Source organism: Lynx rufus, unplaced genomic scaffold (assembly GCF_022079265.1).
Source record: "Lynx rufus isolate CCGP_SWC_20201006 ecotype Redwood Valley unplaced genomic scaffold, mLynRuf1.p SCAF_7, whole genome shotgun sequence".
In the NCBI taxonomy this organism is placed as follows: Eukaryota; Metazoa; Chordata; class Mammalia; order Carnivora; family Felidae; genus Lynx; species Lynx rufus.
The window spans coordinates 13,362,199-13,385,867 of NW_025814889.1; the positions used below are offsets into that span (position 1 = coordinate 13,362,199).

At 45.5% G+C, this 23,669-nt stretch overlaps 1 protein-coding gene across 1 annotated transcript in view; it reads right to left on the reverse strand.

The window, feature by feature from the left end:
• The window catches only part of FAM107B (family with sequence similarity 107 member B), a 232,542-nt gene that overhangs the window by 13,280 nt on the left and 195,593 nt on the right, over positions 1–23,669 (reverse strand). The gene's annotated exons all lie outside the window — the stretch shown is intronic.

Genomic DNA, 23,669 nt, shown 5'->3' on the forward strand with positions numbered 1-23,669 from the left:
ACCGTGTTCAATTCTAGTCATTCATTCTATGATTTAAGTGTGTGTCCCCCCATAAGAGATGCTCAGGGCACAGGTCTCCCCCACACACGCCCTTGTAGCTACGCAGGGGCAGTGTGTGGCGCACAGTGGGCAGTCCACAAACATTCATGATATTTAATGAGACAGAAGAACAAACTCAGCGAGGGCAAGAGCTGGGAGGAAGAAGGCTGGCTGGGCATCAGGCTGGAAGCTGATGGGTCCAGCCGGCAGGCACTCCATTGCTGTGGACCCCTAGGCACTTTTGGTGTTGACCTCAATCCTGCTCCCCTGCCCCCAAAACAAATCTGTCCAATATTTCAAGATAATTAACATGCCATTTCATGCTTCCCTGTCCCTGTATGATGACTTTATTTCCCAAACCAAAAATGAGATACAGGGTGTGACTATGGCACAGTATTTGACACTGGGCCTTCCCTCAAAGTCCAGAGAACATGCTTACTAATTCTCTGGCCAGTTTGACGCCTCTGGACGGAACAGCAACCATAGAACAGGCCAAGGTTGGGGGAAGACCCGCACGTGCATGGGCTCACACCCAAAACGGCCACCTTCCCCCACCTCTCCGGGGACACGGAGAGAACGATCCCCTCCACGCCTCCTGGCCCAGCAGTGGTGCAGATGTACTTCCACCATGACACAGAGGAGCCAGGGGTTTCTGCCTATTCTCCCCACGAGTCAGAACCGCTTCTTTTACAGCTCTGAATCCCCAGGCCCAGCAAAGTGCCTGGCACATGGCAGAAGCTGAATAAATGTTAACTGAATCAAATCTGGTCTAAACTAAAAAAGTGGAGAGGTCTTCCAGGGATAAGCTCCTCGATGGAAGACAAGTTCCATCTTTATTTCTGCCCATGACATCAACCCACTGAGCAAACATGAAGTAAAAGCACGTATATTCACACAAGAGGGTGGGATGAAGGGAGGAGAGAACACACGGTGTTGTTTCCATGGACTCTGGGCACAGGAGTGAAGGGGCAGGCAGTGGAAAAAATAAAGATGTGTTTTCAACTAAAAATTTTAAAACAAAAACAAAAACTGGATCCAGTTGCAGTCAGTCACAAGCAGGAGTTTTGCTCTCAAGGTCATGAAGATGCTTTCCCAAATCCTGAACTATTCCAAACCACTGGTATATTCTTCCACACCCAAGGGGAAAAGATGTTCCAAGCAGCAGTCAGCAATCACCCAGGGCCCGTACGTGACCATGTGTGAGCCTAGCAACAACCCAACGAACAGAAGAACTAGAATCTTCACTTTGCAAACAATAAAACGGGGAAACAAAAAGTAACTTGTTCATGCTAATATTACTAGTAATGGGAAGCTCAAACTAAAATGAATGTCTCTGGTCTCAAACCTGTTCTCTCTACCAAATTTGCTATTTTTATAGCAAAAATCTCTTGAAGATTAACGTGAAAATAAAGAGATTAAAAATCCAAAGAATAAAGAAATCAGCTAAAATAGAAAAACTGTGGATGCACTATTTGTTTATATATTTTAGGTTTAACGGCATAACTGAGGCTCAGAATTACTGAACACTGAGATGTGTGTAACAACTTACGCCAAATAGTCCTTGAACACTATTGACGTGGATCCTTTAAATCAGAATGCCTGCAACCTCACTGACTGGAGAATTACAAACCTTGACCGTGGCAGGTCAGCAAGCCCATCACGGCCAGCCTGGCTTTAATACGCTGCCCCACACCAAAGTGTGCTCTTTGACTGATATGTGAAAGGCACCGTACACACCTCTGTGTGGCCCCAGCGGTCTTTCCATTCTCATTAATGAGCAGACAAGAAGGCCTACAGGATCCCATAAAAGGATCTGTTTCTCTGCTCCAAACCATGGATAATCTCCATGACACTGAATCAAAACAGGTCACAGCCTCCTAAGGTCAGTATCACCTGGGGGAAGGGGAGCCCTGTGGACGTGGGGCAAAGCAAAGAACTCATGCAAAGGCCACAAGGCAGGAGTGTGCCTGGGGGGTGTGAGGAGCTGCAAAGAAGCCAGCGGGGCTGGAGGAGTGAGTGTCGGTGAGGACAGAAAGGTGATGCAGGCGGGGAGGGGTCACGTGTCATGGGGAACGTGAGGGCCACTGTAAGGACTCTTGGCCTTTACTCTGGAGACAGCAGAAAAGACATTCAGGGTTTCGAGCAGAGAAGTGACCAGACCGGACTCCTATTTTTTTATTTTTTACATCTTGATTTTGTTTTGTTTTTTTCCGTCTATAATTATTTTTTTATTTAAAAAAAAATTTTTTTTTAACGTTTATTCATTTTTGAGACAGAGAGAGACAGAGCATGAACGGGGGAGGGGCAGAGAGAGAGGGAGACACAGAATCGGAGGCAGGCTCCAGGCTCCGAGCCATCAGCCCAGAGCCTGACGCGGGGCTCGAACTCACGGACCGCAAGATCTTGACCTGAGCTGAAGTCGGACGCCCAACCGAAAGAGCCACCCAGGTGCCCCTATAATTATTTTTTTAAATGTAATTTATTGTCAAATCGGCTAACATACAATGTGTACAGTGTGCTCTTGGTTTAGGGGGTAGATTCCCGTGATTCATCGCTTACATACAACAACACCCAGTGCTCATCCCAACAAATGCCCTCCTCAATGCCCATCACCCTTTCCCCCCTCTTCCCGCCCCAAATCAACCCTCAGTTTGTTCTCTGTATTTAAGAGTCTCTTATGGTTGTTTCCTTCTTTTTACAATTATTTATTTTTGAGAGGCAGAGACAGTGTGAGCAGGGGAGGGGCAGAGACAAAGGGAGACACAGAATCAGAAGCAGGCTCCAGGCTCTGAGCTGTCAGCACAGAGCCCGATGCGGGGCTCAAACCCATGAACCGTGAGATCATGACTTGAGCCGAAGTCAGATGCTTAACTGACTGAGCCACCCAGGCGCCCTAGGAGTCTCATGGTTTTAAAAGACCACTGTAGTTACTGAGTTTAAAACAGCAGCAGCAGGCAGGGAAAAAAATGGGGAGGAACAGTGATACGGGTGACACATGGGTGACACATGGGTTAGACCAGGATGGTTGCAGCACAGGTCAGACGGGTCAGGATACGTGCTGACTGGAAAGCCTCTGAGGTTTCCTGAAGGACTGGACAAGAGTCACGAAAGGCATGGGAGAAGCACGGGGGACTCCAAGGTCCCCGGCCTGAGCTACGAAAGGGTCGGCGCCATCATGCAGGGGTGCTGGGAGTGGAGGTGGACGCGCAGAGTCTGATGTACCTGCTGGACAGACGTCTAGGTGATGACAGCAAAAAGGCGAAGGCAATCAGTGCTCAAACCCTGGCTGACTCTTTCCTTTGCCCCACTGGTTTGACCTCCATGGTCTCTCACTTGCCCCCCCCCGGCCCCGCCCCCCCAGGCCCCCCTCCCTCTGCCCTCCTTTCTCACAATTCCTGCAAGCAAAGGCAAACAAACAGGATGCTCACTCCCAGTCTCTCCTGGATGTCGGTGCCAGGGTACAAGCACATCTCGGGTCTTGATGCCAAGACAGAGGTAGAGCTTTCAGTGTGCAGAATGGGAAAGGCTTCAGTTCTGAATCTAGGAAACAAGCTCTAGCTTGGAATTTTCTTTGGATTCCTCTCTAGGTTTAGTATCTGGGAAGTGCTGCTTCTCCCAGGGGACCAGGCAGGAAGGCAGGCCTCAGCCTGTCCCCGCCTGGATTGAAGCAGACACCCTGCTGCACACGAAGGTGCAGACGCTCCCCTTCAAACCCTTTCTCACTGGTTTGCCCTTCTGCACAACTGGGGCCAGGACAGGAGACACGAGGCCCCTCAGCCTCAGTCAAGTGTGACCTGAGGCCTGCCTGTGGACCAGGCTAAAGGAGTCCTTGTGGCCCCTTACGGAGTAGACCCTGCCGGGGTCTGGGAAAAGGTCACTTAGTGGGGTGAGCCCTGGGGATGAACCAGCAGGGAGCAACCTCTGTTAACCTCTAGTACTCATGGCAGTGGCGGTGGCCACTGAAGGATCTGGCGTCTGCATTCTGGCCACTTCTCAGTGACTTTCCACCCTCGAGCCATGACCAACACATGGAACGTAAATGACCTTCTTCAACTTTCTTCCCTCTGTCAACCATCTTCCTAATCTCTACTAAGTCAATGGCACTGGAAAATGCCCTTCGGATCCTAAAGAAACGCTTTCATTTCACGGATCCTATCCACCAATTAAACTGAAATGGAGGGTGCCTGGGTGGCTCAGTTGGTTAAGTGCCGATGCTCAGTTCCAGCTCAGGTCACGATTCCATGGTTTGTGAGGTCAAGCCCCGCATAGGACTTTGTGCTGACAGCGCAGAGCCTGCTTGGGATTCTTTCTCTCCCTCTGTCTCTGCCCCTCCTCTGCTCACTCACTATCAAAATAAATAACTTCAAAAAAAATTTAAACTGAAATGAACACTTACTGCCCCCAAATGTTCACATTTCCCTGCCTTCCTCACCAGCATGCCTTTGCCAGCACCATTCTCTCCAGCAGAGATGCTGATCCTCTTCAAGTACCTACTCCTGAACTGCTGTAAAGCCAAATTTTACTCAACCTTTCAGATCCAGATAAATGTCAAATTTTCCAAGCTACCTTTCCTAATTCCCCAGTTGCGATTAAACTCCCTGACTTCTCAACCCCATAGGAATTTTCTCTGTTCCCTTTCCCTAACAGTCACCAATCCCCACCTTCTATTACAGCAATGTGTACATAATCATCATCCCTTCACTGCAAAGACCACATCTGGTCTATGTTCACATTCCTCACACTCCCTGGACAGGGTCAATAAATAGTAGTCAAATGAAGTAACTACCAGTAGAGGGAGCCCCTGAGCTGTCCAAAGTCCTAGCAACAAGTTGTGTGTGCAGCGCAGAAAGTGGAGTTGGGAGGTCAGGGTTTCCTCCCTGAGCATCAGGTAATCCTGAAGCCTGACAGACAAAGAGGATGAGACAGAACTGTCTGGAAGGAAAAGTACTTTGTGCATCGACATTATTACTACATGACACATTCTTCATGAAGAATAACACGAAGATATTTTTGTCATACTCCCCTGATCAAATAAACTGATTTGTATTTTTTTTAATTTCAATTCAATAAAGGAAAACTAGTGTTGGCTCAGTGCAGGAGAAATAAAACTGGCTTGAGATCCTGGATAAAACTTAACTTTCGTGACCCTCCGTTCTCCCATCTGTTAAAGCGAGTGTTGTAAGAATTGGTTGAAATGTAGATTTATTTAAGTACTCCATACAATCTCTGGCATGTCTATGGAAATTCAATAAATAGAAGCTATTATTAGATAAACTGTGTGACCAACACCACTAACACAGTTTATTTAGAGGTCTGAGAAACCTTACATACAAAACTCCACCTCTTTAGGCCTTGGTTTCTTTAAAAACATAGGAGTTCAACTAAATGACCCACAGCCCTTCTCACTGGTAACACCCAGTAATTCTAAGACCCATTCATGCTACAAACATTAAGAACCTTCCAAAAAGGGGCACCTGGGTGGCTCAGTGGGTTGGGCATCTGACTCTGGCTCGGGTCATGATCTCATGATTCGTGAGTTGAAGCCCGGCTTGGGGCTCTGAGCTGACAGCACGGAGCCTGGAGCCTGCTGCAGATTCTCTGGCTCCCTCTCTCTCTCTGGCCCTTCTCCACTTGCATGCTCTCTCTGAAAAATAAATAAATGACCATTTAAAAAAAAAAAAAAACCTTCTGAAAAGTGTAAAAAGGTCTATCCCACCTTCAAGGTGCTACATGGAGCTGTGAATGGCTTAGCCAGAGGGCAGGGTAGAGCAAGACATAGGCCCCAATAGCAAGGTCCTTTTATGCCACTCAGAGACCAAGGCAGCACTGAAATACCTTAACAAGTTGAGTAATAGAGAACTGCATTTTAGACTGACCCTAATACTAAATACATCTTAGAGATTTGAAAGCAAACCTAAAAACTCTGCCTTGGACCAGGAGGAGACGGTGGCATCATCTGGTACCCAAAGGCATTCGACAAGAACCCAGAAGACCCCCAAGGCCACAAGCCCAAACACGGTGCACTGAAAAATACCACCTGATGAGAATTCTGCTTTAACTTCTGGAAATCCACAAACAGAAGTCATTATTAAACTCTATTATCCCAGGAGACAAGAAAATACCAACATTAGAGATGGATTTTGAGTCCTGGCTTTGTTGTCCCGATCAAAAAGGTTCACTCTGGGCCCACTTCATGCCTATTCGCAGGCATTCTGTGTTGACTGCTTTCCAGAGGTAAATAACCATTCCCACAGAAACACGTCACAAGTGGATTAATAAAAAATATTTATTGCATCTGAATTTCCTCCTCACACCGTTTTTGGAGTCAGCAGTTTTATCTGCTATTTCTACATCAGAAAGATAAAATTTAAAACCTAATCCCACGAGATTTAAAAACCACATTTAGAAATTACGCTAAATTTCATGTTTACCTTAATATTTAAAATCAAATTCTACCTAGAAGCACTAATAATTGAAGCCTTTTTGAAAACAACACCCGAAACATGGCAATGTATGCAGGTATACTGTAGGCTACAGGTGTCCTGTGACCAATCAAAGTGAAACAAGTAAACTTCTGAATTGCTACAACTACTTCCGGCAAGTTAGAAGTAATTCCAAAGCACTCTTGAGGAGCAATTGTTTCCCAGGCTGACTCTAAGAGATTCTAGCAACCCTCTAACAATACTCTGAAAGAGCCCGATCACTTAAGATAGCAGGCAGGCCAGCCCCAGGCCTAGGTCACCTGGCAATGGAAAGCCTGCCCTCAGTACCCACTAATCCCAGGAGGGAGGCAGGCTGTAAAGAGGAAGCTGAGAGAGCAGTGAGTGAGTTAAGACAAGAACTGTTCCCCAACAGCCAAGGGTTGCAACGACAAACTCCTGACCTGCCTGGAACCTACAAATTCATCAGGGACAGTGACACCATCTGGCACCTGAAGGCATTAGACAAGAGCCCAGGGGACCTCTGTGGCCACAAACCTAAACTAAGGCTTAGAAATGGCGCCCAACCAGAGGGGTCTGCACACAGAAATGTCACTTTTTCACCTCTGCCCGGCCCCACGACTGCCGCCACTTCAAACTCTCGATAAAGTGGCTGCAAATACTCTGCTGTACAAACGCCAAATGGTGACGCCCTTGGGAAAATACCAAACTCATTTTCTCATCAGTTTTTTCATCCCCTAAAAATGTATTTTTATAAAAAAGGCACATATTTTATATTTAGAACATGGGAAAGGAGGCAAGAAACATGGGGAAGACGGAACCCAGGCCATTATCAAAGCTAAGCCGGTCTGGCTGAGGCGAGACCAACCAGAAGGTGGCGACGGCTCCACAAATAACTAGATGTCCGTCTTCCTAACAACCACCAGGAGAGCAGGGAGGCCTCACCCCTGACCCTCAACACTGTTAAAAGTGCAGAGATATGTCACGAAAGCAATCCACTCTGGGGTCCCCATGGATCTCCCCTAGAAGGTGTACATTAAGCTTCTCCCCATCATTTAATTCTGGATGAGGCCCTATGAGGTAGGAGTTATTATTCCCTACGGCCTACAAAGGAGGCTCAGACAGCTTCAAGAACATGGGTTGCAGATCGTACTGACTGGGTCTAAATTCTAGATTTCTCATTTACTGTGTCTTTGGGCAGGTTACCTCACCAGTTAAAGAAAAAAAAAAAAAACAAGAATGGCAGATTATCTCATAGGGTTGTTAGGAAGGGTAAATGAGAAACGTATACCAAATACAGTGACTAGAAATCATAAATCTTCAGCAGATGTCATCTGATATTAGCGCCATCACTGGCAATATATAACAATTAGTAATAATAACATTGTTATTCCTGCACTGGGTCACACAGTTACTACAGGACAGGACTAGGATTTGAACTTGGGTCTGCCTGATTCCAAAGGGATGCTCTTTGAGCAGTCCATTCTTCTGGATTGGGATAATGGGAAGGAAGACTTAAGTTTCGCTTTTAACAGGATGATCTTCTCTACCTCTTGAAAAGATTTTAGAAGCCTTTTAACATCACAGCTTTACAACCCCAAACAGAAGACATCTTGCAGAAAATTGCATTAAACTGAGGAAAGAAGTCAGGAAAGACACATGTTCTTTCAAACACAAAGGTTTTTCGAAGAATGTTCGCAGCAGTGCTATACTTAATAGCTCCACACAGGAAGTGATCCAAATGTCCATTATCAGGAGGATGGATAAACAAACTGGGGGCACTGATACACTGGAATACTACTCAGCAATGGGAATGAATGGACAACAAGGTTGAATCTCACAAATGTAACTCTGAGCAAAAGAAGCCAGACACAAGAGTCCATACTTCATTATTCCACATACATAATGCCCAAAAACAGGAAAAACCAATCTTTGGTGTTAGATATCAGGATAAAGGATATCTTGGGAGTGGGCTGGGAGTGAAGGGAATACGACTTTCGGAGTGCTGATAATGTTCTGTTTCCTGATATAGGTTCTGGTTATACAGGTTTGTTCACTTGGAAAATGCACCACTCACTACACATTTACGGCCTATGTCCTTCTCTGTATATACATCACACTATGTTAAATACTGTACATATCAAATAGCTATTAAAATTACTATCTAAGAGATTATTTGGTTGCTGCTATGTTATTAGAATTTTGTCATTTCATCCATTTTAAACCTTGTTCAATCCTTGAGAAATAATACAGTATAATGGAAAAGAAAACCAGGCTTGAAGACCACCCATCCTGGATTAGAATCCTGGTTACATCATCTACCAGTTATGTGATTTTTGTTACTTAACCTGGGTCTTGATCTCCTCAACTGTAAATCAGAGCTCACATACCTACATTTGCAGAGCAGTTGTAAGCATTAAAAGAAAACTTCTGGAAAACATCCACCACACACGTACCTGCCCCTGCGGCATATGCTCAATAAATTAGACAGTTAAATAGTTCCAACAAATTAATTCATTAATCTACCTCTTCATTAACTAATGTTCTATTTAAGTGAAAATGGATGGCTATATGCCACAGGTATACTAGCTGAGACAAAATTTAATGGATAAACCCAATCTTGGTCTCTGCTCATCTTCTTGATTTGGACTCATGTGACAGAGAGGGATGTGGGAGGGGGGCAGATTGGAGGGGGTGATGAAAATCCCTGATAGACAAGGCCAAAGCACAGACTGGAGCCTGCAGCTTGAGCCTGCCAATGCCTTGAAAATCTTGATAATTTCCCAATTACTACGCTTCAGTCTTATCTGCAGAACTGGATGGCCATTTCTCTCCAACTTCTCAGTAATCTGTTGCAAATAACTATTCTGAGCATGGAGCAATTATATGAATATAAGGGATCTCCAAAAACATAACATTTCCTAACTTGGCCCAATATAGAGTTTAAGTCTTCAAACATCAAGACAACTTTACTTATGTTCACAATTTGCTTAACCTCCCGTAGCCCTTCAGGTAAGACTTGAATCCTGCACATTCCCTCCCTCTACCTTGAGGGCAGATTCTAGAATTCCCTGCTGCCCTCTGGTACTACCCTAATTCTGTGAGGAGTGAATGGTGGGAGGGAGACATCTCCTCAGCCCTGGCAAACAGAAGCATTCATCTGAAAGAAAAGAGAGTGGCAACCGGGTGACCGGCATCACAATCTTGGGCAATGACACGCAGCACAGCTGCATGACGGCAGCCCACACCACAGGGCATGTCACCACCTGCCAGGCTTCTGGGCCCCGCATGTCCCAGCCTGCTTAGTCCTCTCTGAAGCCCCCAATAGCACAGAATGGTTTCTCAACCAAACAAGCACAAGAAAATGGTGAGGCTCAAGCTCTCATCCAGAGATATTTCAAACTGAGATGGGGGGTCTCCTTATGGGCTGGCTATCAAGAGGGTGGACTGTGCCAGGGGGTCGGTCAGACGTTCTTTCAGATAGGAGGTCCTATGCTCCGACCCTCAGGTCTGTCCACAAGGACAGTGATCCATGAGGCAGCCAAGCACAATAAGCTACCAGTGGATGACTAACACTAACAGATCACAGAAAACAAATTCCGTGCACTGTGTTCCTATTTGCATAGCAACCAATGTACAGGGTTCTCCTCAGGCCTCCTGGCTCCTCAGCCGCTCCGTGGAATTCCAAGCTGTTGTCCATGTCCTCCTCGATGTGAAAGCCAGCCCCTTGGACGACCCTCCCCTGACCCTCCCTACCTGTCTGCCCAAGCGTCCTCTTCCCTCCCGCTCTCTCAGTGCCCATTGTTCTACAGAACAGGTCCCTAGCTCTATACTCTTGACTCTGGTGACCCAACATGCCCTTGGCCTTTCTGCTATATGAGCCATTTCTGAAGGGTATACGAAGATTCTTCCTTTCTTCCCAAGCTCCAGGTCAAAAGTTTCAACTGCCAACTGGATACTTCACATCTGAAGCAAACATGTGTCAAGTTGAGCTCAACCTCGCTGGCTGGTTTAATAAGTGCCCCCTTTGGGCCAGATAAGAATAGAACACTAAACAGGACAGAGCCAACCCCTTATATTCTGGCGGAAATCCTCCCTGGCAGATTGGGAGCCGAAATTTTTGTTTTCAATAGCAACAGAGAGGACGCCACACACACCTGTCTCCCACTGTCAGAAATAATCCTGTGGCTGTCCCTTAACTTCCTAACTTCACCATAGGCCAGCCAGTTTTCAAACCGACGTTATCTCTGAAATGTCCTATACCTCAGCCTTGATAGGGAATCAACCAGTCAGTGTTTCTTTCTCATAATAAATGTCTTTGAGACCGTCACCCACTGCCCCTGCTATAGTCCTAGTTCACGCTTTCCTCCCCTCGTCTCCGAATCAAGCAGCTGGCCCTTCACCGGCCTCCACTCCTCCCGATCACTCTTCCCACTGCACCCCAGCCACATCCGATGCACTGTTTCATCAGATCAAGAACCGCCAGGCCAAATATCACTGCCACATCAGGATAAAGTCTTAACTTTCCACCTAGTTCCCAAGGTTCCCTACAATCTGGTCCTCAATCACCCTTGCAAACTTGTGGCTCCTCTCCAACACAAAGCCTCTACTCTGAACCCGCACACATTCCCATCTCCACCCCTGTTCCTCATTTCCTCTCAGGTAAAATTCCCTCCTCAAGACCAATGAAAAGTCCTTGCAAAGACCCAGCTCAAAGCTTGCCTCGCCAAAAATCTTCCCACTGCCACTTCTCAGGAGCCCTCTTCCTCCCGTCTAAAACCGATGTGGGCAATTCTGCTCGCTGACCCCTTACCCCACGAATCTGACACTTACCATGAATTAATTTTTCCTATGTATCCATGTTGTCTCCTTCAAGAACAGATGAGTGTCCTTTGGCAGGGAAGAGACCTTTTACTGACTTAAATCATCCCCACAGCTCTAGCACGGTGCCTCAAACACAAGCCACAGGAAGGAGAGTCAGACACACAGGGACTACATGATGCAAAAGAACCAGAAGAAAGCTGGGGCCGCTAACTCCTTGTGACTTTGGCTGTGGACCATGCAGGCAACAGATCTGTGTTTACTCCCTATTGTGTGCCCAGCACCATGCCTGTGTCACCCATGGCCACTCCATAAAAGTGGACTGAACGATGGGGGAAAACACCGAAGGGTGAGAGTATCCAAATTAAGTAGCTCCTTTCCCGAAGCTTTTCCTGACTCCTCATGAGAATTCCCTCTCTTCTGGCCCAACAGGACACTGTTCCTACTTCTCTGAGGCTACTTAAGTCTACTTCTATTAAAACTGTATTTGAAGTTTTCTTCCCCTCACATTAAGCTCACAAAGGGGAAACCTGACTTTTACTTATTTCTCATCTTCAGAAACATCTCTGTGTGCTTTCCATGTATCGTTCAACTAAAGTCGGCCAGGTGATATGCAGCAAGTACAGAGCTCAGATTTACAAAAAAGGGGCAAAAACAGAGGGTGGAGGGGAGGTCAACTCTTACTTTAAACAAATTCTCTGTCCTCATCTTATGTTGAAGGAGCACAGAATGAGTTAGAGTGAAGTCTCTTCTCTCAATAAAGATCAGTACAGGGAACCAAATGTCCAGCAGACATTTTCCTAACCCAGAAGATTATCCTCCCTCTTAAACAAGATGACCCAATAAAATGCTCACTAAAAGCCCACACAACATCAAATGCTGTGTGTAAAAAATGAGTCTTTTGCCACAGAAAGCTAACTCAAATTGTTGTCTGGTGAGAAATAAATATTAATACATCGGCTTGCATAAATATTCCCAAAAAGCAATTAGTACTTCATTAATATGCAGCCCATTAATCTGCACAAACCTCTAAGCAACTGAAATGCTGTCCAATTAACAGATTTCTTTAATAATTAATTACCTTAAAGTCATTGGCCTTAAAATTGCCTTAGACAGATAAATTACACTTATCAAGTAACATTTGATACATGACCATTAAGTGACTCAGAGCTTCTCTCTCTCCTACATAAAGCAGCTTGATGAGATCTGAAGTTCAAGGACCCTGCTTTTACCAGAGAAGACTCCTCTGTGGTCTAACAGTGTCACCCAGTGGTAGAAGGCACAACTTGTGTTCACAGCAGCTGTTGTTTTTAAAAAGAAGCATTTGACACATGGGTTTACTAAAGGGGAAAAAAGAAAACTACTGTTTTGAATTGCACAAAGAAAACTAGTTATGTGTAAATCCTGGAAAACATGGAACTGGTACAGAGAGCTACCCTACAGCCAAGGTTACTTTGAAGCCCTCAGGGACCATACAACACTGTTCAGATCTGAAGAGAGGCACAAGAGAAGTTCCCTGACTCAGGGGCAGTGCACGTTTGACTCTAAATCAGTTCAGTGTCCTGGGGCTGAGCAACAGGACCGCAGTCACCAACCCCCACCCCGCCATCTGCTTTATTGTCTACCCTTCAGCCACTTCAGTTCTCACAAACAGATCTTCCAGAACAAGGAAAGAATAACCAGCCAATTCTGTTCCAAGGCTGACTATCTGATTTTAAATACTTATGAGGTGAAGTTTAATTGAAAATAATAAATTATTTAACTTCCTTATCTGTAAAAAGAGAAGGCTGGACCAGATGACCCTTGAGATCCCTTACTAGTTCTAACATTCTGATAATACAGAAGAGTTCGGCTTATCGGTTGCTCTAAACCACAGGAGCTTAGAGCCAAGAGCTGCAGAGGTTGGCCCCATCATTACAGCCAGATGGACATGAGAAGCTGCTCCTGTGATATTCCTCACGTACCCCACTTTGGCCTCCACTCTGGCTCACCCTTGTTCCTCAGAACCATGCACTTCTCCACATACAATCCACAGTGAGTAGGTTTTCTGCTAGTGATACTGAATTTCCCCGGATGCAGCCACCTTCACCCCAAGTGCGCCTGTTAAGAGTCTCAACTGCCTGGCCCAGGGCTAGAGAGGTCCACATAGGAATGGAGCATGGGCCAGACTTTCTTAGACCAAAACTCCAAATCGGGGGGGGGGGGGGGGGGCTCTGAAATATCACAGTGAAGAGACCTATACCATACAGGATAAATAAAAATGAAAAACTATTCCTCTTTGCATAAAGTCTCCTATATCAAGTACGTATTGTACCATAAATGAATAAATTCAAGTCTGACCCCTAAAAACAACAGTGGAATCATGCCACAGTTGACCTTACTCCCCCTACCAGCTAGTTTCTCTTAACACGTCTTTGTCTTCTCTATAAATCCATAGATATTCTTCTTGCTTATTCCCACCAAATTCCAAATACCTGTGACTTTTATAAAGTTATTAACAGTTTTTTCTCCTCATTCCCCTACATTTAGAAAACCAGCATCTACTCTCATGGACCACTTGTAAGAAGATAAACTTGTGCTGCTGAAGAAGCAGCCTTTCTGAAGAATTTGTTGGCAGTCTGTGGCAAAGGCTTTAACACAAAGACACCCTGGAACCTGATAATTTCACTTCTAGAAATTTACTCCAAGATAATAATCAGAGATGTAGACAAGAATGTATAAGAATATTTATCTATGATCTATGATAGCAAAACAAACAAACAAACAAACAAACAAACCTTGAAACCACCTGGGACACCTGAATGGTTCAGTTGGTTAAGCATCTGACTCTTGATTTCAGCTCAGGTCATGATCTCTCAGTTTGTGAGATTAAAGCCCCTCATCGGGCTCAGAGCCCACTTGAGATTCTCTCCCTCCCTCTCTCTCTCTGTCCCTCCCCCCACTCACTCGTGCTCTCTCTCGCTCTCTCTCAAAATAAAGAAATCAACTTAAAAGTGAAACTACTTAAATATCGAATAATGGGATAATGGACTTAACGGACTTAAACATCGTATTTTTAGAATACACAATGAAATTGGAAATATTCACAATATATCAAATAGGAAAAAAATATCAGGCTCCAAAACAGTATACCCCCTCTTTTCTAGTATGCCCGTCTGCGTGTACAAGAGCTACTCAAAGTGTAGTGCAAGGATCAGATGTATCAGCACCACCAGGGAACTTGCTAAATGCAAATGCCCAGCCTTTGAGAGACTAAATCAGGACAGCTGCAGGCAGGCCCAGCAGTCTATGCTTTCCTGCTCACTATGTGCCACACAACCTTTGGGGTAAGATACTGAAATTCCTCCTGTTGGAGGGACGGAGACACGGAGGCGCACCGAAGCTAGCTAATTCACCTAAGGCTAAAAGGCTAGTAAGTGGAAGCATCACACAGCTACCTCCAGAGTCCATGCTTTTGAACCACTTTGCTCTAGTGCCTCCCCAGGTGAACTCATACTTGGAAGTGTGCACAGTGCTCTTTCCCTTAAATTAACAGCCTGATGCATCCCACCTATTGGTTTTTCTTCTTCGTTGTGTTTTAGCACTTCTGTTACAAAAAGCTCCTGACCGGAGTGGGGGTGTTTTGACACCATCACTGGCACCTCCATTAACATACCTCGTGGTGAGCACCTGCCTGACATCTTTGAAGGCTATAAAAAGATCTCTACATTAAATACCAGCCCACAATGGCAGAAACCTCAATGCCCACCAGCGACAGACAACGCTGACCATGATACAGACTAAATATAGAAGGCCCTTGGGGCGCCTGGGTGGCTCAGTTGGTTAAGCGGCCGGCTTCGGCTCAGGTCATGATCTCACGGCCCGTGAGTTCGAGCCCCACGTCGGGCTCTGTGCTGACAGCTCAGAGCCTGGAGCCTGTTTCAGATTCTGTGTCTCCCTCTCCCTGACCCTCTCCCGTTCATGCTCTGTCTCTCTCTGTCTCAAAAATAAAATAAATGTTAAAAAATAAATAAATATAGAAGGCCCTTCTGTTACCAGCTAAAAGGAAGCTGCCACGTGGCAATCCCATACACACGCTTTACAAACCACGTGGTTTACCATTTACGAAATTATGCAACTTTTGATCAATTTCTTTTTCTCTTCTGGCTTCCGCGTTATTTCAAAATTCACACATAACACATTTTTGCATTACGCTATCTTATATTCACAAAATTCAAATTTGAAAAAAAAATGCTACCAGATTTTATTCCCAAACTGCAAGTTTCTAAATAAAAGAGACCTCCCTCAGCACTTTTATTGTGTATTATTTTCTAAGGAAGAAACACCTCGGTCATTCATTTCAGGAAACTACAAAGGGAACGGACTGGGAAGATGGTTGATTTAGGCCTCATCACTCCTGAGAGGAAGGAAACTACACAGAACAGAAAAAATGTCCAGCTGTTCTAGTTTTCAAAGCCCTCAAATATTCCTGTCTTCAAGAGCTGAATAATAGCTTCATAAAATTTATGACTTGGACCAACTAACCAAGTATTTTCAAAAGAGAAGACTATCTTTAAAAGGATTTAGTGACAAAAACTTTAAAGGAGCACGAGAGACCATTTTTCCAACTTCCTCATTACTAACAGATAAGGAAACTGAGGCCCAGGAAAATAAAATGGCTTGGCAAAGCTCACAGAGAAAGGGGCAATGCCTGGGCCAGAACCAATATCTGACTGGTCCACACTCTGTGTTCCACATTGGCTCTCTCACTTCTGACGACTCTACTCAACTTTCTCAGTTCATTTTCTACATTTTCTACTGATTTGGCACAATCACTAATACCACCATGAACACTACCTCTTGATCAATAACTGGATAGCATCGTTAAAGATGGTATGTTTAAATTACAAGTATGCTTTAATAATGGCACCAAGACTCTACCTCCTTTGGTATCCTGCCAGATTTCAAAAAAGTACAAATTCACTGTGGTGATTAAAAAAAAAAAATCCTCTCAAGGTAGGAGAAAACTATGTTTGCCCCCCTCCTTTTTTTGACCTGATACATTAGCGGTGAACTACAATGTAAACAACCACCACCACCACCAGTGACTGCTCAGACACAGTAACTTCGGACATCCCCTTTAGACCCCCATTTACCTTCTCATCCTCTGTCAAATCCCACCCTTCGTCAACTATCAGGATTTAGGATAAAATTTTTTAAAAAACTACTGAAGAAGTGAAAAACTGCCCTACTGACAACTGGAGAAACAAAAGACCAACCTTATAAGCTGTCCCCAATACTGCCACCGGAACGTAGAGTATGCTCAGAATGGAACACAGGCCCACAATGCCACCAGAAACATGACAAGACGTCCCTCTTATCTCACTAAGAGGTGGGACTGCTAACTTTTTCCTAAGTGACAGCTCTCAGTCCACATTCACGTGCTGCCTCCTAGATAAGGGTTGTCGGTACACCCCATCACTGAACTGTGCCTGCTTCCTGACCACATCCAACCCAGGTCTGGCCCCATTCCCCAATCCCGCCTTCAAAACATGCAGCTCAAGCACAAACCCAACTCTGCTTTCCAAGAGAATCCCAACTGGACCACATTTGTCTACATCAGCGAGTTAAATGAACCCACTTTGATGGGACTATACCTAATCCTGGTGCTTGCTGGCTATGGGATTCAACACGCTTTTGTCTTAATAAGTTACAGTAACAAGTGGTAGAGGAAAAAGAACCTGAAATAAAAGGCCCACAAACCTATAAATCCCGACATCACTCTTCTGGGTCTGCTTCCTTACTGATAAAATGACAGCCCGTAATCCTATCATTGTCATCTCCAACTTTTCATCTCCAGTCTGCCACATTTCGGCCACATGTGCGTCCAACAGATTTGTTTCTATGGGAGAACGTGCCCTGGCTTCCAATCCCTCACCTTACCCTTTCGCTGACAGAGTTTGTCTGGAGAACTTCATTTTTCACCTTTAAAAATAAGGGGGCGGGGAGAGAGAACTTCGGGCCAAAAACAATCGTTACAATGACGTGTTTTTCTGAATGGTTAGAATGTTCCACAATCATAAGAATGTAAGTGGACTTTTATTCGATTCCTGCTTCCACAAGGAAAATGGGGCACGTCTCCCGTCTGGTTCTTGAGAGGATCGTCTGGCTCGAACTAAGCCCCCGAGAGCAGCTATGCACGTGGCCCAGGTACCTTGGTTCCCACTGGCTCCTCTTCAGGTTACCTCCTGGGCTTTCCGTGAACAACATCAGCCGGTCTTGTTACGGAAGCCACCACAACCAAGACCTTCGGGAATAGTAAAGCACCTGTTGTCAGCAGGGCCGGGGCCCGGTTTCCTCCCGTGTACTTCCGCCCCGTCCCTCCTACGCGTGGGCCTCGCCTCAGGCCCAGAGGAGAGGGAGGGGGCTGCGCTCGCCGCCGTCTGGAGCTCGCAGCCTCTGGAGCTCGCAGCCGGCGGGGGACACAGGCACACGCCGCAAAGGCAGTGTGGTGTGGTACGTACACCTGGAGGGCGAGGGGCGCACGCACGTCTCAGAGGCAGGGTCTTCCTAAGACCACTTCCTTCCGACTCCAGGTTCTCTCTGAGGGCTACGCGCACATCAGTGCAGACGCTCTGGGGCACACGGGACCCCGCCCGACTAAAAGCGGCTGAAACCACGGGCGCTCATCTGTAACTCACACAGGAACCTGGCGTCAGATGCCTCGGGGCTGCTCCGACGCTCAGTGGCGTCATCGGGGACCCGGGCTCTCACTGTGGCGCTCCGCCTCGGCAGCCCCAGACGGCAGCTCCAGGAGGAGACGCGGCTGGGTAAGCCTCCCGCTCACAAGTCTCCCCCGCCGTCGGGGAGGGGGGGGGGGGGTCACTCCCAGAAGCCCCTGGGGCTCTCCCTGCTCCTGATTGGCCAGAACGAGGTCATGTGATCACCAGAGACAACGGAAACTGGGAAAACGGGAAGACCGCATTGCGGAGGGGGGAGGGGAGCACGAGGTCTGTCGCGTGAACAGTCAATTCTGTCACACACAAGACTGTTATGGGCTGAATGTGTCCCCTCCCCCCCATATTCATATGGTGAAGCCCTATCCCCCAGGATAATGGCACCTGAAGGCAGGGCCTCGGTGAGGTCATGAGGGTGGGACCCCATGATGACATTAGCGTCCTTGTGAGAGGAAGAGACACCAGATCTCGCTCTTCCTCCACCGTGTGAGGGCAGTGAGAAGGCAGCCGTCTGCAAGCCAGGAAGAGAGTCCCCATCAGGAACCAAGGCGGCCAGCACCGGATCTTGGACCTGCAGCCTCCAGAACCGTGAGAGACACGTCTGTCGTTTATGAAACCCGGACTGTGGTATTTTGTTATGGCAGCCAGTGCGAACACATCCTGACAAGAGGCTCGCTGGGCCCCTCTGGGTGAGGTCACTCGTGGGCTCCAAAGCTGAAAGGGAAACCACAGCAACGCTAATTTCTTAGAAGTGTGTAGCCCTCACAGCATCAGGAGTAAAAGCTGCAATAAGCAACAAAGACAGGAGACTTCTTAACGGAAACCCTTTTATCCTTAGCTTTTCCCCCTACATAAAACCTCCCTTTTTAAACTGGGGGGCAGCGGGGGTTGGGGGGGAAGTTTGGCAAGGGTTCAAATGTAAACACATTAGTAGTGGGTGTGGGCCCTGGAGCAAGGGAGTAGACCACTCTGCCTCCTAGCTTGCTCTGCTTGAACTCTGCGGATTAATTCAGTTCCCTCCGGAAGCTTGTCATTCTAAGACCCCAGCCCTTACCGTTTCCCACGGCTGTGGCGGAGTCACAGGAAAACAGAACACAGTGTCCCCAGCTCCAGAAAGCATCTTACTTCCCACAAGCCACTACTTCGGTCACCCCATCTCACAGGCACACGGCGTCTCCCACGGGGCTACTCCGAAGCCTTGACTATCTCTGCCTACAGTTAACAGGCAGAGGAAAGCTTTCAAAGTGAGAATGGGGAAAAATCAGAGCAACCTCCTTGGCAAACCAGGAACACAGGAAAATGAAAGCCTAAAAACAAGTGGCCAGCATTTACACGAGCAGACCTTAGGTGCCGCAATGTCTAAAAAGTGTAACGGCCTTTAGTCTTACTGGAATAGGAAGGAGGCTCACTGTTTTGTTTTAATGATTATATTTATTTTTGAGAGAGACAGAGACAGAACGTAAGGGGGGTGGGGGGCAGAGAAAGAGGGAGATACAGAATCCAAAGCGGGTTCCAGGCTCTGAGCTATCACCACAGAGCCCGAAGCGGGGCTTGAACCCATGAACCGGGAGATCATGACCTGAACAGAAGTCGGATGCCCAACAGACGGAGCCACCCAAGCTCCCCAGAGGCTGTTTTAGAAAATATTCAAGATTTCAATAATGCATGTATTTCTGGAGTAGAGGCCTTAGAGAAATAATCACTTAATTTTAGTAGTGAGAAAAAGATACTTAAGTCATAATCCAGATCCTAAAGAACTTGAGAGAGTCCATTCATCATTCAAACACAATGCTTTTAAGGCCAATTTATAACTACTGCAGTAGTCTCCTATTTACTTCGTAGTGTCTACCCTCAAGTAAATTCTCAAGGTAAATCACACCTTCTTCCCCCGCATGCAACTATGCAAAACTCAAACCACTTACCACTGTCTACACCGCCCCCCCACCCAGCCCCCAAGTACTAATATATCCTCCACTCACTCTGGCATTTCAGTCAGATCTATTACTACCTAATAATACCACAGTCTAATGGTGTTTTCCCCAACCCTGCCATACCGTCAAGCTACTTAAATCCTACAGCTGCAATACTGATTAAGAAAAAGAACAGGACAGGCTGGTAACAGTAAATGCTCTGCCCAACACTAGTTCCACATAAGATGGAGAACTGCTTCTCTCTCCCTGAAGTTGCCCAGGTTTTAAATGTTTTCCTTTCTCTCGTTGCAAGAGGATTCATTACTCAAGAACTCAGCATCCAGAAACCTCCCACCAGATCTCAGAGCCCCTGTCAAGAACTTCAGAACTTGATTTGAACAGTATCTGTTTTTAAATCCACACGAATAGTAGCTACTGTAATTTAATTCAATGAGAAGGGCAAGGACAAATGACATATCATCACATTCACAATGAAAACCTGTCCTTTACTTACAGCTGGTTATAAAGGAAATCATTCATTGCTTCCAGAAGAACAATTATAAAATCATTATCAAGAAACTACAGATGTATCACGATAGCTTAACTTCCCTTATGCCTGGGGGGGGGGGGGGTAAAAACTTATCTGAAAAGCTTAATAAGGATAGGACAGCTTTACCTACTTAAGTATTCAAAGTTGAGTATACTAAAGGACCATGAACAATGAGGTAATTTTTTCAAAATTTCTGCAAGGCAATTCAGGGTTCAAAATCTGGAAATAAATACTCTTTATAAAGTTTGTAATCTTACAAATGTCAAAATGAACACGATTCCAAGTTTTTGGGACCAAAATAGCTAAGATTTCAAATTCAGTTTATAATACAAAATCTGCAAACACAATGGTACGTGTGACATATTAGGAAGGACACTAATGACCTTATTTTCCTAATTTTATCCATGAATCTTCAGAAATGAAGTCATAAACCTCATTTGCTCTTTATAAAATGTATTAGTACTAGGGACGTCTGGCTGGCTCAGTCAGTTAAGCATCCAACTATTGATTTCAGCTCAGGTCATGATCTCATGGTTTGTGAGATCAAGCTCTGTGTTGGGCTCTGAGCTGACAGTAAGGAGCCTGCTTGGAATTCTCTCCCTCCCCCCTCTCTCTAGCCCCTCCCCCTCTTCTCTCTCTCAAAATAAATAAACATTTAAAAAAAAAACGTTTTGGGGCACTTGGGTGGCTCAGTCAGTTAATATCTAACTCTTGATATCGGCTTAGGTCATGATCTCGGGGTCTATGAGATGGAGCCCCACATCAGGCTCTGTACTGACAGGCTCCCTCTCTCTCTGCCCCTCCCCTGCTCACTCTCTCTCTCTCTCTCAAAATAAACTTTAAAAAATAAAGAAATTTTTAAGAAAGTTTAAATAAAATATGTTAGTTCTAGAAAAGATCTGTTACCATTCTTATATTTCTTTACATCTGATAGCAATATACAAAAACCAATGTTAAAGAGAGTTATAAGCATTTTCCTTCTATGTACTATCAGACTTGCTCTAAAGTTAATAAACTTTCTAAACTACCTCAAATCAATGGCTTTCAAACTTCTGTCTGTAATCCTCTTTATAGAGTAACCCAATAAACACCCGCACTAAAATCAGCTCAAGTAGAAGTTTCCAGAAGCAATACACTGCCTTTGCTATATGCTGTACACTCTGATGTTTTCACTGTTTTATTTTTTTGTAATGCTGGTTGTGACCGACTAAATTGACTTCATGACCCACTAATGGACGCAGCTTGAGAAATCCTGCCCTGACTCATTTACGTGAACTTGCTACAATAATTTAGCAGCACTCTCAAGACCAGAGAAGGCATCTGAAAATGTAAATTGGATGAGCTGCTGTATGCCAACTGTCATCATCCCTTCCAAATAGAAAACACTTAAAATCCATTACCTTTTCAGAATTTTATTTGGAAGAGTATTACTGATACTAGAGTCATCACCTCTCTTCTGCCTAATCTTTATCCTGACTCCAGTCACTAAAGAACAACTTCACATCCTTCTAGCTGTGTGTGAATGAGTAAAGGAAGACAAACTAAAGATTACTTAGAGAATTCTATCTGTTCCCGGTTAGGTAAGTCTTTTTCCCTGCTTATGACAGAACATGGGCAATAGAGGAAGTATTATATTTTCTCAACTTTCTAAAATATTTTTAAAAAGCAGTTTCAGGGACACCTGGGGGGGCTCAGTCAGCTGAGCTTCTGTCTTCGGCTCGGGTCATGATCTTGCAGTTCATGAGTTCGAGTCCCACATGGGCTCACTGCTGTCAGCACAGAGCCCGCCTTGGATCTGGATCCTCTGTCCCCTTCACTGCCCCTCCCCTGCTTGTGCACGCTCTCTCTCTCTCAAAAATAAATAATAAAACACTAAAATTAATTAATAAAATAAAAAGCAGTTTCAATAATTTCTCTACCCACAAATAAAATTATATAGTACATCAATACTTTAATGTCATTTGCCTATTTTTTAAAAATGACAGTGTAACTCAGATAATATATTTCTTAATACCAAAACAGTAATTCTATTTGCATAATCTCTTAAGAGGCAGAACAAAATTCTACACAGGGAGCTAAAGTCAACAATGAGTAAGAGGAAGGGCTGCAGTCCCGGGGACCCAAAACCAAACAAAGGCCATTTAACCCCACCACAGAGGAAACAGGTCAGAAAATGTAAAGGAGAAACTAGAATTGATCTATTTCTCGTCCCGGTCAAAGATGGAAAGGCAACAGTAAGGGCAGTAGGGAACAGCAGAAGGAGGTTAAGCTCTAGAGTCTGAGAAACTCAAACCAGCTCTACCACACATTAGCTGTGTGACCTTAGTTCAACAATAAAAACACTTAAAATAATTGCTCAATAAATATTAACAGTGGGCGGGGCACAGTCCTAAATGTGCACACCCACCAACTCACTGAATTTTCACAACAAAACCCTGAGGCAGGTTCGGAGGACCAGAGAGAAACTAGGAAACTTGCCGACGCTCATACAGTGAGTCATGGGAAGGCCAGAATTCAAACACAGCCCAACTCATCCCAAAACCTCCGTGGGGGGTTGCCTTCTGAGCCCCAGGTTTCCTTATCTTTCCCTCTCAGGGCCGCAGTATAGATTAACACCTCCTGCCTGTCAGATTAGGACCCATCACCACCAAGATCCAGTGACACAGCTGCCCCAGCACAAGGCACAGGGTGTCTCACGCAAGCCGACTTCACCTGTTCAGAGTTACAAACTTTATCTCTTTTTCTGCTACCCTCTCATTGCCCCACCCCCTCAGACACACCTCCCCCACAAATACCTTTCACTGACCTTAGGAAATATGTACTGGAGGGTAGAGCAAGGTAACCTGGATCATGAGTATATTTACTGAAGGAAAGAAGGCGGGGGTATCTAACGTTTACAAGACGAGCAAAGTTGTCAGGCTTAATTCAGAGCCAAGACAGTGACAGGCTGAAAGCCACAGAGGCTGGGACTCAGACAGCATAGCAGGAGTGTGCTGGAACAATCCTCCGGGTTATGCTCATTTTACCACTGACAGCATGAAGGCAGGAGGGAGCCTAGGCGGGTAGTGCCGGTGTGGAATAGACTAGGCCAGTTGTGGCTGGGGGATCTGGCAGAAATAAAAGGGCAGGGCCTCAAATATGCCAGGAATTCTGCTGAGGGCAATAAACCACCACACAATGCAAAGCAGGATTG